Here is a 17066-nt window from a genome sequence, read left to right as displayed (position 1 = left end):
TTCTGTAGTGTAGATCCTTATTAAAGAATATGACTAAAGGAGAGAAGTAAAGGGCTTGCATGCTGCTGTCTGTCTTAACCTTTCAAATGCATTTCTGCTATATAGAGCCATCTGCCAAAATAATTAAATATACCTCAGCAAAGAGTATTTCAGAGTGAAAAACCCAAGGTCCTTGATACAAGATGCACCAAAAAAGAGGGAGCACTACTGCACGCAATCAATCAAATCAATCAGACAAATGTGCAGAAAAATTCAATGTCCACACATAATTTTAAGCGAAAGTATTGTAATTTTGAGATGGCAACTCCACAGTGTTATAAAATGGAATGGTTCAGAACGGGTCCCCCGACACGGACCCGTGTTTCGCGCGAGGCTGCGTCGGGAGGGACAAAACAATTTTATTTTTTCTAGAAAGTAAAACAAAAATCATGTTACAAAAGCAACAAATGAAGGTGGACAACAAGAAAATGGTGCCGGCAGAACTTAATGGATAATATACTCTAAATAACTTCAGAACATAACGGAATTAATATTAACTTAAGACTTGGTACCTATATGGAACTAAATAAAAATAAAACTTTTGGCAAAAAAGGTTATGAAATAGTAATTTGTGTAGCACAGCATATTCTACAAATGGGTCTGGCTAGATGGACGTGAGAAAATACAAAAAAAAAAACAAAGGAAAAGCAAAAGCAAATGAAGAAAAAACTTGAACATAAAAACAGAGAAAATTTCAACAAAGTTACAGGTAAAACATGTTCAGATCCAAATAACACCATTAGGTGGTAAATCGGGTTCACATTCAATGTCATTGAAAATGTAACGCCAATAAATCATAACTAAAAAACTTTAAAGCACGAATGACGTGAAAGCCTTAACAGAAAAAACTAATTGCTGTATGTTGTGTGCAGTCTGATACTGCAGGCAAGGTAGTGGACCCTTGGGCCGGCCACCTAGGATGACAGGGTAGGCCGGAGGCGGAGCACATGCTGGCGGTGTTCACCCGGGAACCAGGAGCCCCCCAGGAGGAGCCCGTAGGGTCCTGGAACCTTGGGACTTGGGGGATAGGGCTCAATGTCCAGTGGCAGGAATGGCCTAGCCGGAACTGTAGTATAGGAAGTCCAAAAGTATAAGATAGTCCGAGGACCGGCTGTACAGGCCGAGGGCCAGCTGATGACAGGACAGCGGGCGGCAGCGGGAACTGTAGCTAACCGGATACTGAAGCAGAGTCTGTAGTAAGCTGGAACTAAAGCAGGCTGAAGACTGGAATGGAGTCTGTAGCAGGCTGTGGACTGAAGCAGGCTGTAGACTGGAATGGAGTCTGTAGCAGGCTGTGGACTGGAATGCAGTCTGTAGCAGGCTGTGGACTGGAATGCAGTCTGTAGCAGGCTGTGGACTGGAATGCAGTCTGTAGCAGGCTGTGGACTGGAATGCAGTCTGTAGACTGGAATGGAGTCTGTAGCAGGCTGTGGACTGACGCAGGCTGTAGACTGGAATGGAGTCTGTAGCAGGCTGTAGACTGAAGCAAGGTCGAGAACAAGCCGGGGTCGGAGGCAGGCAGCAAACAGAAGCGTAGTCGGGAACGAACCAAGGTCAGAGGCAGGCAGCAGGCTGAAGCGAGTCAAAGCAGTCCAGGGGTCAAGGCAGGACAGAAGAACAGACGAAGTGCAACTCAGAACTACTAGGCAGTAGTGAACCTCGTTGCAAGGCAAGAGAAGGAGTCTGGACGCCGGTTATATCGGCCTTAGGGGCGTGACGTCATCAGCGCAGGGCGGGGCCAGACTTCCGGGAGCTGTGCGCATGAAGTGGGCGTCCTCGCGCGAGGAAGCGGAGAGACGGGCAAGCAATGGCGGCCGCCACGTGGAGCAGGCAGCGCCGCCGGGGTCCCAGCCATGCGGAACGTGGCGTTTCCAGCAAGGGAGATAGGCACCGTTCAGTCCTAGTGAAGGGGAAACGGCGGAGACTGCAACAGTACCCCCCCCTTTACGGCCCCTCTTGAGAGGCCCCGGTTTTCCTGGGTGGTCCTGATGGAACTGCTGCAATAAGTTTTTGTCAAGGATATTGCGGCTGGGTTCCCAGGTGTTGTCTTCATCACCACAGCCCTCCCACGCCAGTAGGTATTCCCATCTACGGTTGTGGAAGCGGACGTCCAAGACCTCACGCACCTGGTAAGTGGGGTCGTCGTCAATGGCTGTTGAAGTAGGATCCGGGGGCGTACGGTGATAGCGAGAGAGGGACCACGGGTTTAAGCAGGGACACATGGAAGACATTGTGGATTCGGAGAGTTGAGGCAGTCTCAGCTGATACGAAACCAGACCCACTCTCCTCAGCAACCTGGAATGGACCACAGAACCTGGGTGCAAATCTCCGTGATGGGAGGCGAGATGGATGTTCTTTGTGCTGAGCCAGACTCGGTCTCCCGGCTGGTAGGTGGGAGCTGGTCGTCGGGTGGCGGTTGGCCCGCTTGTTTGGCGGATGCGGCGTAGCTGGTTTCTGGGTCCTGTGCCACAATGTCCGTAGTTGCTTGCGCTGTTACTTGAAGGGCAGGCGAGGCGCTGGGGACAGCCAGCGGGAGCGAGGTCTTGGTGGTTTTTCCGTAGACAAGCTGAAACGGGGATTTGCCGGTAGCGGCGTGAGCTTGGTTATTGTAGGCGAACTCGGCCCAGGGCAGTAGTTCCGACCAGTTATCTTGTTTTTCATTAACAAAGGCTCGGAGATAGGCCTTCAGGGTCCGATTCATTCTTTTGGTCTGCCCGTTACTCTGTGGGTGAAAGGCTGTGGAGAAGCTGAGCTTTACCTTGAAGCACTTGCAGAGAGCTCTCCAATAGCGTGCTACAAACTGGGGTCCCCTGTCGGAGACTATATCTTGTGGGAGACCATGTAGCCTGAACACATGCTGAGCAAAGAGAAGGGCCAGTTCGGGCGCTGAAGGAAGTTTAGGCAAGGGAACTAGGTGCACCATCTTTGAGAAGCGGTCAACGGTGACCCAGATGACTGTATGCCCGCAAGACAAGGGTAAGTCCACCACGAAGTCAGTAGCTATGTGGGTCCAGGGTTCGGTGGGGACTGGTTGTGGTTGCAGAAGGCCACAAGGGGGGATCCAGGACTGGGCTTTTGATGGGCACAGGTGGGGCAGGAACTCACATAGGTATAGACATCCTGCCGGATGTTGGGCCACCAATAGAAGCGGTTGATAAGTTCTAGAGTTCTTTCGCGCCCTGCGTGCCCTCCAATGAGGGAGTCATGAGCCTAGCGTGTAATGCCGTTAGGCGATCCCTGCGAGGAACTACAGTCCTGTCTTGAGAGAGGACCGTCAAAGCGGACAGGCGAACTTTACTCGGGTCCAGGATAAACTGAGGAGGTTCTTGATCCTCCTCGACGCATGAAGTACGGAAGAGAGCATCAGCTCGGAGGTTCTTGGCCGCCGGCCAGTATTGCAGTACAAAGTCGAAACGACTGAAAAACAAGGCCCAGCGGACTTGGCGGGGGTTCAGTCGTTGAGCCTGTGACAGGAACTCCAGGTTCTTGTGGTCTGTGTATACGGTGGTTGTATGTAGGGACCCCTCGAGCCATTGTCTCCACTCTTCAAAGGCGAGCTTAATCGCCAACATCTCCTTGTCCCCGATGGAGTAATTGCTCTCGGCTGGAGAAAACTTCCTGGAGAAGTAGGAGCAGGGGAGGAGTTGACCAGAGTCAGAGTGTTGGCTGAGAACCGCCCCAACCGCTATACTGGAGGCGTCGACTTCCACATGAACGGTCTGAGGATCTGGATGCCGAGGCAAACGTCGAAAGAAAATGCTTCTTTTAGGTCAGAGAAGGCTGCCACCGCAGCGTCAGGCCAGTTCTTGGCGTCAGCTCCCTTGCGGGTCAGGGCCGTGAGCGGAGCAACTCGATGCGATTATCGTGGGATAAAATGTCTATAAAAGTTAGCGAAGCCCAGGAATCGCTGGAGGCTTTGAGACCCGTGGGCTGAGGCCACTTGGTGATGGCCGCTACTTTCTCTGGTCCATGCGGAAGAGGTGGAGGAAATGATGTATCCCAAGAAGGGCAAAGATTCAGCCTCGAAAGTACAAATGGTTGTCTCGGAGGACCTGAAGAACTTGTCTCGGAGGACCTGAAGAACTTGTCTCGGAGGACCTGAAGAACTTGTCTCGGAGGACCTGAAGAACTTGTGTAACGTGGCGACGATGGGGGTCCACATCTTTGGAAAAGATAAGCACGTCATCCAGGTAGACTGACATGTGAGTGGAGCATGTCGGCAGTACCTCATTCATGAGGGTGCTGGAATGATGGCGGGGGCATTGCAGAGTCCAAAGGGCATTACCAGATACTCGTAATGCCCATCCCTGGTATTAAACGCCGTCTTCCATTCGTCCCCTGGGCGTATATGGGCTAGGTTGTAGGCCCCTCTGAGATCCAACTTGTGAAGATGCGGGCACCCTGTAGACGATCCCGAAGCTCCGGGATCAACGGGAGGGGGTACCGGTCCTCGTTTGGTGATGGCATTCAAAGCCACGATAGTCGATTACACGGCCGGAGAGAGCCATCCTTTTGGCCACAAAGAAGAATCCGGCACCAGCAGGCGAGCGAGAAGGGCGGCTGAACCCCTTGGCTAGGTTCTCCGTCCACATATTGGGACATGGCCTTCGTTTCGGTAACGACAGGGGGTACACCCGGCCCACGAGGGGGGTGGTGCCCGGCAATTGTAGTCAATAGGGCAATCAAAAGGCCGGTGCTGGGGAAGAATCTCCGCCATCTCCTTGGAGAAAACGTCCTCAGTTTTGGTATGGCTCAGGTAGGAGGTGCGAGGAGCAGATGTGCAGAGGTTTGGGTGGACGTGGGAGCTGTAGACAGTGTTCAAAGCAGGCAGGACTCCAACGGACCAGTTGGAAGGTATCCCATTGTATCACGGGAGAATGCTGACGTAACCAAGGAAGTCCCAAAACCAACGGGTGCACCGCTCGCTCCAAGACGAGCAGGGAGATCTCCTCTGAGTGAAACAGGCCTGTTTGCAGTGTCAATGGGGCCGTGGAGCAGTTAATGACCCCAGGAAGCAGGGTGCCTCGGATCGAGGAGATCCACAGAGGAGGAAACCTTCTGTAGAGTCGGAAGGGAAAGCTGAGTCACCAGATCGGCCACAATAAAATTCCCCTCAGCGCCGGAGTCAATGAAGGCACGGATCTGGAGTTCCCCACCGGGGTATTTCAGAGTTACTGGTAGCGTGCAAAGAGGAGCTGATCCAGTAGTGCCTAGGTGTAGCTCCTCAGTGTAACCTAGGCATGAGCGTTTCCCGGACGCTCCGGGCAAGAGGCAAGAACGTGCCCCTTGCCTCCACAATAGAGGCAGAGGCCTAGGGAGCGACGTCTCTTCCTTTCTTCAGGGGTTAGTGGGGATCTGCCCAATTGCATGGGTTCCCCACTAGGCACAGTGGGAGGAGGAGCCTTGGGAGCCGGAGTTCTGGAGGAGGTAGACAGCTGTGGTGGGGCTCGCGACTCGAGCGGGTTTCTCTATCCCGTTGTTGGAGGCGGCGATCCACCCTACCAGCAATGTCCATTAGATCATTTAAGTCCTCTGGAAGGTCCCGACCTGCTAGCTCATCCTTGATGTGGCCTGCCCTTGAGGAAGATTCCTTTAAGGCAATCGTCTTGCCAACCGACCTCCATGGCCAGGGTCCGGAAGTCTATAATGTACTCAGCCACCGGGCGTGTCCCTTGCCGGAGATGCAAGAGCTCCGAGGCCGTGGTGGATCGGCGTGTGGGATCATCAAAGGCAAGGCAGAAGTTAAGGAGGAATTCTTGTAGGTTCTGCAGCAAGGGATCCTGACGTTCCCACAAGGGTGAAGCCCAATCGAGGGCCTTGCCGTCCAGCAGGGAGAAGATAAACGCTACCTTGGCTGCGTCCAAGGGAAACTGCGCAGGCAGAAGAGTGAAACGCACTTGGCACTGATTTAGGAAACCACGGCATGTCTTGCTGTCCCCGGCGTACCGGGTAGGCGTGGGTAGCTGCGTGACTGAAGCTGAAGTGGCCGCGGGTGCCGGAGGCAACTCCCGAGTGGAAACCTCAAGACGAGAGACCAACTGTTCCACAGTGGCAGCGAGGGTATCAATGCAGTGCTGTTGCTGCTGGAGGCGTTGAGCCATCCCTGGAATGGCCTGCAGGCTTGGGGCCTCCGCCGAGTCCATGGCCTTGCAAACTGTTGCAGTCTGATACTGCAGGCGAGGTAGTGGACCCTTGGGCCGGCCCACCTAGGATGACAGGGTAGGCCAGGAGGCGGAGCCACAGGCTGGCGGTGTTCACCCGGGAACCAGGAGCCCCCCAGGAGGAGCCCGTAGGGTCCTGGAACCTTGGGACTTGGGGGATAGGCTCAATGTCCAGTGGCAGGAATGGCCTAGGCCGGAACTGTAGTATAGGAAGTCCAAAAGTATAAGATAGTCCGAGGACCGGCTGTACAGGCCGAGGGCCAGCTGATGACAGGACAGCGGGTGGCAGCGGGAACTGTAGCTAACCGGATACTGAAGCAGAGTCTGTAGTAAGCTGGAACTGAAGCAGGCTGAAGACTGGAATGGAGTCTGTAGCAGGCTGTGGACTTGAAGCAGGCTGTAGACTGGAATGGAGTCTGTAGCAGGCTGTGGACTGAAGCAGGCTGTAGACTGGAATGGAGTCTGTAGCATGCTGTGGACTGACGCAGGCTGTAGACTGAATCAAGGTCGAGAACAAGCCGAGATCGGAGGCAGGCAGCAAACAGAAGCGTAGTCGGGAACGAACCAAGGTCAGAGGCAGGCAGCAGGCTGAAGCGAGTCAAAGGCAGTCCAGGGGTCAAGGCAGGAACGAAGAACAGACGAAGCGCAACTCAGAACTACTAGGCAGTAGTGAACCTCGTTGCAAGGCAAAGAGAAGGAGTCCGGACGCCGGTTATATCGGCCTTAGGGCGTGACGTCATCAGTGCAGGCGGGGCCAGACTTCCGGGAGCTGTGTGCACAAAGTGGGTGTCCTCGTGTGCGAGGCAGTGGAGAGACGGGCAAGCAATGGCGGCCGCAACGTGGAGCAGGCAGCGCCGCCGGGGTCCCAGCCACACGGATCGTGGCGTTTCCAGCAGCGGAGGTAGGCACCGTTCAGTCCTAGCGAAGGGGAAGCGGCGGAGACCGCAACATGTCGGGCATTAAAAGGTGAAAATAAAAGAACTACAGCGAGACACCATATGAGGCATAAAAACATTGAAAAGCCTGTATATCCACAGTTATAACTTAAACAAAAAAGCAAATTCAACACCAATAATCAAAATGAAAAAGAGCAAAATAACGGGTGAACGAAAGTGAAAGCAAACAGCAAGGGTAAATAAACAATGTAAATAAAGAAAGTGAAAGCAAAAGTTGCTGACATCAGTTTAAACAACCCTCACATCATTTAAACAAGGTAACCAACAAAATAAAAACTTGAAAAGTAGATACCTGTAATCAGTTTCACAAACGGCGTCACTGGGAGTGTGGCGCGGCCATGAAAACGGAAGCTATTTAACTTTGGACAGTTTGGCAAGAAAATGTTTGCAGTCAATCAAAAGTAGATACTATATGTCGGACGTGAAGGAGGACTACAAAAATAATTCAATTAAATGGAAGGTAAAAAGGAGGACCTAAAGTTGGACTTAGCATGAAGGTAAACTCCAACGGGATAACGTACAAAAATAGTTGGATTCAGCGGCAAGACTAAAGAAATAGTGTGTCAAAATAAACAATAAAAAAAATATTAAAGTAATAAAAAATAAATCAATGTAAGATTTATACCAATTTAACAAGCAATCAGGGAACTAAATCAGTAAGCAAAACGCTGAGACACTAATGTCAAAAGGAGTGATAGGCCATAAGTGAGACACTCGCAGTAGGGAATTTTAGAAAGACCAACAAAACCTCAAAGGGGATAGAACAAAAAATAAAATAAAGAAACTGCAAAAGTTTCAATCTTGAGTTAATGCAACATGTTTCTGTAACAAAGGAATCTTTGTAAATGTTTGATTTAATAATTCAATAAAGAGTAAATTAAAAAAAATGGAAAATTAAGTAAAAAACTGCCATTCAATTTCTTTAACCCATCTGGTGTTAAGCTGTTGAGATTAAAAATCCACTTTTGTTCTCTGCGAATAAGAATTTCAGAAAAATCACCCCCACAAAGTGGGGGAGAGAGAACATCAATTATTTAAAAAAAAACACACAAAAAAAAAAAATCGGAGGTCAGACATATGGTGTGATTGTTCTATCCAATGGGGGACAAGAGGCGCATTGTCACGAAGAGTATGGAGACTGGATTTATGTTCAACAATCCGAGTCTTTATGGGCCTTGTGGTTTTGCCAACATACAGCTTTAAACATCGACAAAGAATAACATAGATAACACCAGAGGTTAAACAGTTGGAATTGAAATTCAATGCATATACTTTATTGGATTGAGGGTGAGTAAAGGAAGTTAAAGATAATGATAAAGGGCAGACTGAGCACCCTCCACAGGGGCGGTGTCCATTGTAACTGAAGGGGAAGTATATAACGGACGTAATTCTGAGTGGACCAAATAATCACGGAGATTTCTACCTCTAAGAAAGGTGAAACGGATTGGGAATTTGAAAGTATCATGTATAGATAGCAAGGGCAATATCGACGGATAGTGGAGACAATTGATTTACTATGGACAGAATAAGGTAAAATACAATTGAATACACCATCAGAAGATCTGGGTTGGGGTGTAAAAAGTAGCTCACGATTTGCAAAAAGAGCTCTCTTGAATGCTTTCTTTAAGAGTGCATGAGGATAACCTCTCTCTCTAAATCGAGTCATCATGTCTTGTGCTTTTGGAAATATACTCAAATTTAGTAGAGCAAGGCGTTTCAACCTTTAAAAATTGTCCAGATGGAATATTATTTTTTAAAAATTTGAGGATGATTGTCAAATCGTAAAAGAGTGTTGCGGTCAGTTGCTTTTCTAAAGATAGATGTAACAAACCGTTCAGCTTGAATCCATTAAAGCTAATTCTGCTATTGAGGATTTTGACTGTTAACTAGCTGACTTCAACACTAATCTAGACAAATTTAAAAGTGATCTTAAAGCTGCAAAATATAAAAAAATTTCTAAGAGATGATTTGGATTATCGAAAGGGGTACGTCTATCCATGGATGTCGGCCATCCGCACCACATAAAGGACAGTTACCTTTGCTCAGTCCTCTTCAGAAGACTCATCAGGGGACGAAATTCCTACTGCACCTGTACAAAGCGTCCAACCAACTTCATCTTCAGCCTCTTCCTTGGCTTTTCCCTCTGGTTTAACCTTTCCATCCTTTGCACAGATGTCTCACGAACCCCCTCCTTTTTTAGAGATTCCTCAACCTCCGAAAAATTCACGTTACTCTCGAGCACGAGATCGCCCACCATTACAACAGAGTTCCCGTATCACCAGAACCACCCGCCAGCAACAACATCCAGTGAATAATTGGCAATGAATTTTCAAAATAATGGTCTGGTCTTGAATCTCTCTTCCTGTATGATATCCACATCTGAAATGAACATTCTGGAGAAGGGCTTGTCATTCATTCAAACTTGTACATTTAACCCATTTGATTTACAGATTCATCTATATAGGTTTTTTCGTTCATTGAAATTAAAATTGGTTTTCTCTAGCTCTCCGCCGCTACCTGACAACTCTATTATGGCAAAAAAAAATCAAGATGGGTACCTCCGGTCCCATTGAACCCTGTGTTAACCACTTTTGAAAAATTGGTACAGCTAGATGTTGAAAAAAGTGGCTTTGGTCCGCGCTATGTTAACTTCAACATTTCAAAAACTGAACAACTTGCCATTAGGTCTTTAGCCAATGACCATAACATTGTTATCAAACCAGCGGATAAGGGTGGTGGGATTTTGATTTTAGAAAAAACCACTTAGGTAGCGGAGATTATTCATAAACTACAAGACGCCATTTTTTATCGCCTATTACCTTCTGACCCTACCCCTGCTTTACAAACCACTATCAAGAACCTGATAGCTGAGGCTCTTGACTATAAATTTATTACTAACCGAGAAGCTCGATTTCTTTACACTGAACACCCAATTACCCCCACCTTCATATCCTGCCCAAAATACACATCTTTATCTAACCCCCCTGGACGTCCAATCGTCTCGGGTATTGGGTCTTTGCTTGAACCATTATCTAAATTTGTGGACTCCTTTCTCCAACCCTTTGTCCCCACTAGCCATTCATACATACGAGATTCTGCACACCTAATTCTGACTTTAGAAGATTTAAGAACTCCTCAATCCTTATTTTATTTTGTTACACTAGACAGTCTCCCTATATTCCAACATCCTTAAAAAAGATGCTCTTACACTCATTGAACATATCCTTGACTCTCGTCCTAGACCATACCGAGTTCCAACTGATTTTTTGGAGGCATTTAACACGACTGTCATTAACAAAAAAATGTTTTCTCTTTGACTCCATTTACTACCAGCAGATTAAAGGCACTGCGATGGGTGCTACAATGGCCCCCAGTATCGCATACCTGTTTGTGACAGATTTTGAAGATAAATTCATTTATCCTTCTACTCAGTGGTCAATGATTTATTTTTGGGGTCGTTACATTGATGACGTTTTCTTGATTTGGTTGGGAATAGACGTTCAGTTTTTCATGTTTCTAGACTGGTTGAACAGTTGCAATCCCCATCTGCAGTTTAATTTTAACATCCATCCCTCTGAGGTTTCTTTTTTGGACAGCTGCATTTCTCATGACTCTTCTAGGTTTGTTACATCTATCTTTAGAAAAGCAACCGACCGCAACATTCTTCTACGATTTGACAGTCATCATCCTCAAATGTTAAAAAATAATATTCCATTTGGACAATTTTTAAAGTTGAAACGCCTTTGCTCTACTAAATTTGAGTATATTTCAAAAGCACAAGACATGATGACTCGATTTAGAGAGAGAGGTTATCCTCATGCACTCTTAAAGAAATCATTCAAGAGAACTCTTTTTGCAAATCGTGAGCTACTTTTTACACCCCAACCCAGATCTTCTGATGGTGTATTCAATTGTATTTTACCTTATTCTGTCCATAGTAAATCAGTTGTCTCCATTATCCGTCGATATTGGCCCCTGCTATCTATACATGATACTTTCAAATTCCCATTCCGTTTCACCTTTCATAGAAGTAGAAATCTCTGTGATTATTTGGTCCACTCAGAATTATGTCCGTTATATACTTCCCCTTCAGTTTACAATGGACACCACCCCTGCGGAGGGTGCTCAGTCTGCCCTTTATCATTATCTTTAACTTCCTTTACTCACCCTCAATCCAATAAAGTATATGCATTGAATTTCAATTCCAACTGTTTAACCTCTGGTGTTATCTGTTATTCTTTGTCGATGTTTAAAGCTTTATGTTGGCAAAACCACAAGACCCATAAAGACTCGGATTATTGAACATAAATCCAGTCTCCATACTCTTCGTGACAATGCGCCTCTTGTCCCCCCCCCCCCCCCCCAATTGGATAGAACAATCACACCATACTTCTGACCTCCGGTTTTTTGGGTTTTTTTTATAATTGATGTTCTCTCTCCCCCACTTCGTGGGGGTGATTTTTCTGAAATTCTTATTCGCAGAGAACAAAAGTGGATTTTTAATCTCAACAGCTTAATACCAGATGGGTTAAACAAAGAAATTGAATGGCGGTTTTTTACTTAATTTTCCATTTTTTGTTTGTTTTTTATTTTTTGTTTATTTTATTATTTTTTGTTCTACCCCCCTTTTTTGAGGTTCTGTTGGTCTTTCTAAAATTCCCTACTGCGAGTGTCTCACTTATGTCTTATCACTTCTTTTGACATTAGTGTCTCAGTGTTTTGCTTACTGATTTAGTTCCCTGATTGCTTGTTAAATTAGTATAAATCTTACATTGATTTATTTTTTATTTCTTTTTAAATATTTTTTTATTGTTTAATTTGACACGCTATTTCTTTAGTCTTGCCGCTGAATCCAACTCTATTTTTGTACATGTTATCCCGTTGGAGTTTACCTTCATGCTAAGTCCAACTTTAGGTCCTCCTTTTTACCTTCTATTTAATTGATGAATTGTTTTTGTAGTCTTCCTTCACGTCCAACATATAGTATCTACTTTTGATTGGCTGCAAAAATTTTTGCGCCAAATTGTCCAAAGTTAAATAACTTCCGTTTTCATGGCCGCGTCGCACTCCCAGTGACGCCGTTTGTGAAACTGGTTACAGGTATCTTTAACTTTTCAAGTTTTTATTTTGTTGGTTACCTTATTTAAAATGTTAGGGTTGTTTAAACTGATGCAGCAACTTTTGCTTTCACTTTCTTTGTTTATTTAACCTTGCTGTTTTGCTTTCACTTTCTTTTCACCGGTTCTTTCGCTCTTGGTGTTGAATTTGCTTTTTTGTTTTAACTGTGGATATATAGGCTTTTCAATGTTTTTATGCCTCATACGGTGTCCTGCTGTAGTTCTCTTCTTTTATTTTCACCTTTTAATGCCCGACATACAGCAATTAGTTTTTCTGTTAAGGCTTTCGCGTCATTTGTGCTTTAAAATTTTTTAGTTATAGTTATGATTTGTTGGCGTTACGTTTTCAGTGATGTTGAATGTGAACCCGATTTACCACCTAATGGTGTTATTTGGGTCTGAACATGTTTTACCTGTAACTTTGTTGAAATTTTCTCTGTTTTTATGTTCAAGTTTTTTCATTTGCTTTTGCTTTTACTTTCTGGTTTGTTTTTTTTTGTATTTTCCCACATCCGTCTAGCCAGACCTGTTTGTGGAATATGCTGTGCTACACAAATTACTGTTTCATAACCTTTTTTGCCAAAAGTTTTATTTTTATTTTTACTTAGTTCCAGATAGGTACCAAGTCTTAAGTTAATATTAATTCCAGTTATGTTATGAAGTTTATTTAGAGTATATTATCCATTAAGTTCTGCCGGCACCATTTTCTTGTTGTCCAAATTCTTGATTTATTGCTTTTGTAACATGATTTTTGTTTTACTTTCTAGGAAAAAATAAAATGTTTTGTCCCTCCCGACGCAGCCTTGCGGCGAAACATGGGTCCGTGTCTGGGGACCCGTTCTGAACCATTCCATTTTATAACACTGTGGAGTTGCCATCTCAAAATTACAATACTTTCATTTAAAATTATGTGTGGACATTGAATTTTTCTGCACATTTGCCTATTATAGACACACAACATGCCAGAGGATGTGGTTAGTGCAGTTAGTATAGCTGTGTTTAAAAAAAGAATTGGATAACATAGAAATGACGGCAGAAGAAGACCAAACGGCCCATCCAGTCTGCCCAGCAAGCTTCACACTTCTTTTTTTTTTTCTCATACTTATCTGTTTCTCTTGGCTCTTAGTAACCTTTGGTTCTATTTCCCTTCCACCCCCACCATTAATGTAGAGAGCAGTGATGGAGCTGCATCCAAGTGAACTATCAAGCTTGATTAGTTAGGGGTGTAGTAACTGCTGCAATAAGCAAGCTACACCCATACTTATATGTTTACCCAGACTATGTTATTCAGCCCTTATTGGTTATTTTTCTTCTCCCCTGCCGTTGAAGCAGAGAGCTATGCTGGATATGCATGAAGTATTAGTTTTTCTTCTCCTCTGCCGTTGAAGCAGAGAGCTATGCTGGATATGCGTTGAAGTATTAGTTTTACTTCTCCCCTGCCGTTGAAGCAGAGAGCTATGCTGGATATGCATTGAAAGTGAAGTATGCATTGAAAGCCACATTAACTATCAACAAATATTGAACAAGCCTAATAATTGGTAATACCTATAGCCTATGAACTCACCGTTAATTTTACATACTCTTACCCACTCCTGTTTTTGTTTTGTTTTGTTTATAATTTGGAGATGGCAGCCCTCCATCCTTCCGCTCCGTGAAGGTGGAACACCAACCACTGGCATCCCGCTCCGTGAATGCCTCTGTGGCTACTGCCGCTCTGTGCAGTGTTTTGCTGCCTCTTTATACAAGTTCTTGGAGGAGAAGTCCATTACCTGCTATTAATTGAGTTGACTTAGAAAATAGCCACTGCTATTGCTAGCAGTGGTAACATGGAATAGACTTAGTTTTTGGGCACTTGCCAGGTTCTTATGGCCTGGATTGGCCACTGTTGGAAACAGGATACTGGGCTTGATGGACCCTTGGTCTGACCCAGTATGGCATGTTCGGTATATAAAAGTTAAAAATAAATAAATAAATAAATCTGTTATGATAATAAGTATCTGTATAACAAGAAGGTAGTAAATTGAGAAAAAAATTAGATGTAGAGTTACACAAAGAACACAAGGATTAACAGAGGGACAGTAACTTTCAAACCGGCACACGGGTTTGAAAGTTACAGCACATGTTATAAAGTAGCCTGGCCATGTGCACATATGTTCTGAATTTTAAGTGGACGCATGCCTGTGCATGCAAATCCCACTTCTACCACGTAGGTGGGAGGATTTTAAAAGAGATGCACTGATGCATTTGCCAATTTTACCAGTTTGCTCAGTTAACAGATAGGTCCTCCAACCTCCCTCCCCTGGTTTGATAGCCTGTACACCTCCCAGTTATCCCAGACCTTTTAAATCCTAAAGGAATGGCTCATTTTTGGGGGGGCTTACATGCCATCCATAGCAGAACTAGTTATGCAGCAGGGGACCTCAGCGCACATTGGATCGCAAAAGTATTTACGGACAAATTTATGGTACAAGTATTGAAATTCCCATGACCAGACCTCACCCCACCTCCTTTTGAGAAGTTCAAGATGTGTGCACGGCGGCATTTATGCGCGTATCCAGGTGGCTTTTAAAAATCGCTCAACACACACGAGCCCGACATTCATGCATCCCTTAATGTGTGCATCGTGCTTTTAAAATTCACCTTTAAGTGACACATCCCTTCAGTCTAGATGGTATCCAGTAACAATTAACAGTTTACCTGAAGGCAGGTATGGAAAGTGGTGAATATATCATACTGCTTGCCACTTTAAGAGATACAAGCACTTTAAGAGATACAAGCATTACAAAAATTAAGGGAGGTAGGAATTTCAATATTGCTATAGAGGAGGGTGCTTGGGAAATTGAGATGGTTCCAAAGAGAGAGTGCAACAAGGGAAATAAGGCTTCCAGTGCAGAAGGGACAGGAGGAGAAGAGGTTTGTGAGATGGGATAATGATGAAGAAATGCATTTTTGATAGGTTTATCTTTGGACAAGCAAGATGGTAATCAGCTTCTCAAGTGGGTGGCATTATTTGATGGCATCAAGATAGAGCTCAGAAAGATCAAGAAGGTCTTTCTGTGCATGTGTGGCAGTTCCTGCAAAGCTGCTGCCATGTGGCTTTCCTCAGTCTTTTTTCTGCTCTGGCAACAGATGTGATTTTGCTCTCTTCAATTACTTTTTTTTTTTTTAATTGTTTCTTTTTTTTGTTGTTGAAATTGTTTCTTAGTCTTACATGTTTGTTTTTGTTTTGTTTTTTTAGTTTCTTAGCTTTGGCTATTTTTGTTGTGACAAAAAACAAAACAGGCTTCAAAAGGTGCCTCATATGTTCCTGTGCCTGAATGTTACCCAAGACTTAAAGAATATTTAATTTTTCCTCAAATTTATTGGCAACAAAGAGGAAGGGACTAGTACCTAAAACAGAAAGGTCAGAGGCCTTTCATGCTAAGCACTTTAAGAAACGTGTCTGTGCAGTCTTCATGCCTCCTCTGTTAGGAAAAGAGAAACTGTGCTCCATGGTATCAAAACAACTAGGCGCCTTGACCAGCCTGGTCTATGCTGATGTCTCCTTGGAATAAAGAATAAATACACCTCTGTCCTTGTTGGTGCTGTGTATGTTTCGGCACTAAGACTCAGATGTGACACCAACCAATCCAAAAATTAGTTCTTTGTCAGCCTTAGTCTATGCAGATTCTAGTTCCAGAATTGGAATGTTCTTCTGCTGGGATCCAGCTTTCTGCAGAGCACCACAACTTTTGTGAGAATAATGTAGCTGGACTTTGCTAAAAACTATTTCAGCAATATCCCTGACTCTCCATCTCAGCTGGAGTTACTTATTTTGCAATCCTTGGCCCCAAAGTCTGAAACTGTCTGTGATTCCACTATATCAGACCAAACCAATTATCCTGCACTTTAACCTTCAAAAAAAAATAGGCTAACATCAGAGGCCATCGGACTCTCAAAAAGGACGACTGTTGTCTTATGATTCTTTCTTTTACCATTCTGATGATGATGAATTGACTGGCCTGCCATTAGACTCTTCATCTCAATCTCCGAAAAGTACATCTCTACCCAAGGACATAACACATATCCAGCTTTTCTGCAAAAGCTGTCCCATTAATTTGAAAAAGCCTGCAGAATAAGCGAGTTATAAGTGCTATTTTCATTTTCTCTGCATAACCACATTTTCAATAATAGAATAGTTTGAAATGCATCCTAAATTTATATCTAATGTCTCAATTTTATTTGACTCAGTCCATTGTACTACCAACATTTTTTCTAAGACTACACAGCAATAAAAGCAAACAGGCCTTTCATACCTTGGACTGCAGAAGGGCTTTAAGAACATAAGAAATTGCCATGTTGGGTAGACCAAGGGTCCATCAAGCCCAGCATCCTGTTTCCAACAAAGGCCAAACCAGGCCACAAGAAACCTGGCAATTACCCAAACACTAAGAAGATCCCATGCTACTGAGGCAATTTAATAGCAGTGGCTATTCCCTAAGTAAATGATTAATAGCCATTAATGGACTTCTCCTTCAAGAACTTATCCAAACCTTTTTTGAAACCAGGTACACTAACTGCACTAACCACATCCTCTGGCAAATTCCAGAGCTTTATTGTGCGTTGAGTGAAAAAGAATTTTCTCCGATTAGTCTTAAATGTACTACTTGCTAACTTCTTGGAATGCCCCCTAGTCCTTCTATTATTCGAAAGTGTAAATAACCAATTCACATCTACTAGTTCAAGACCTCTCATGATCTTAAAGACCTTTACCATATCCCCCCTCAGCCGTCTCTTCTCCAAGCTGAACAGCC

General features: G+C 44.7%; 1 protein-coding gene across 1 annotated transcript in view; it reads left to right on the top strand.

Moving 5' to 3' along the window:
• The window catches only part of RNF111 (ring finger protein 111), a 414145-nt gene that overhangs the window by 259801 nt on the left and 137278 nt on the right, over nucleotides 1-17066 (top strand).

Source organism: Rhinatrema bivittatum, chromosome 13 (assembly GCF_901001135.1).
Source record: "Rhinatrema bivittatum chromosome 13, aRhiBiv1.1, whole genome shotgun sequence".
Classification (NCBI taxonomy): domain Eukaryota; kingdom Metazoa; phylum Chordata; class Amphibia; order Gymnophiona; family Rhinatrematidae; genus Rhinatrema; species Rhinatrema bivittatum.
Note: the sequence above shows the minus strand (reverse complement) of the source record. Positions and strands in the feature narration are given on the sequence as shown.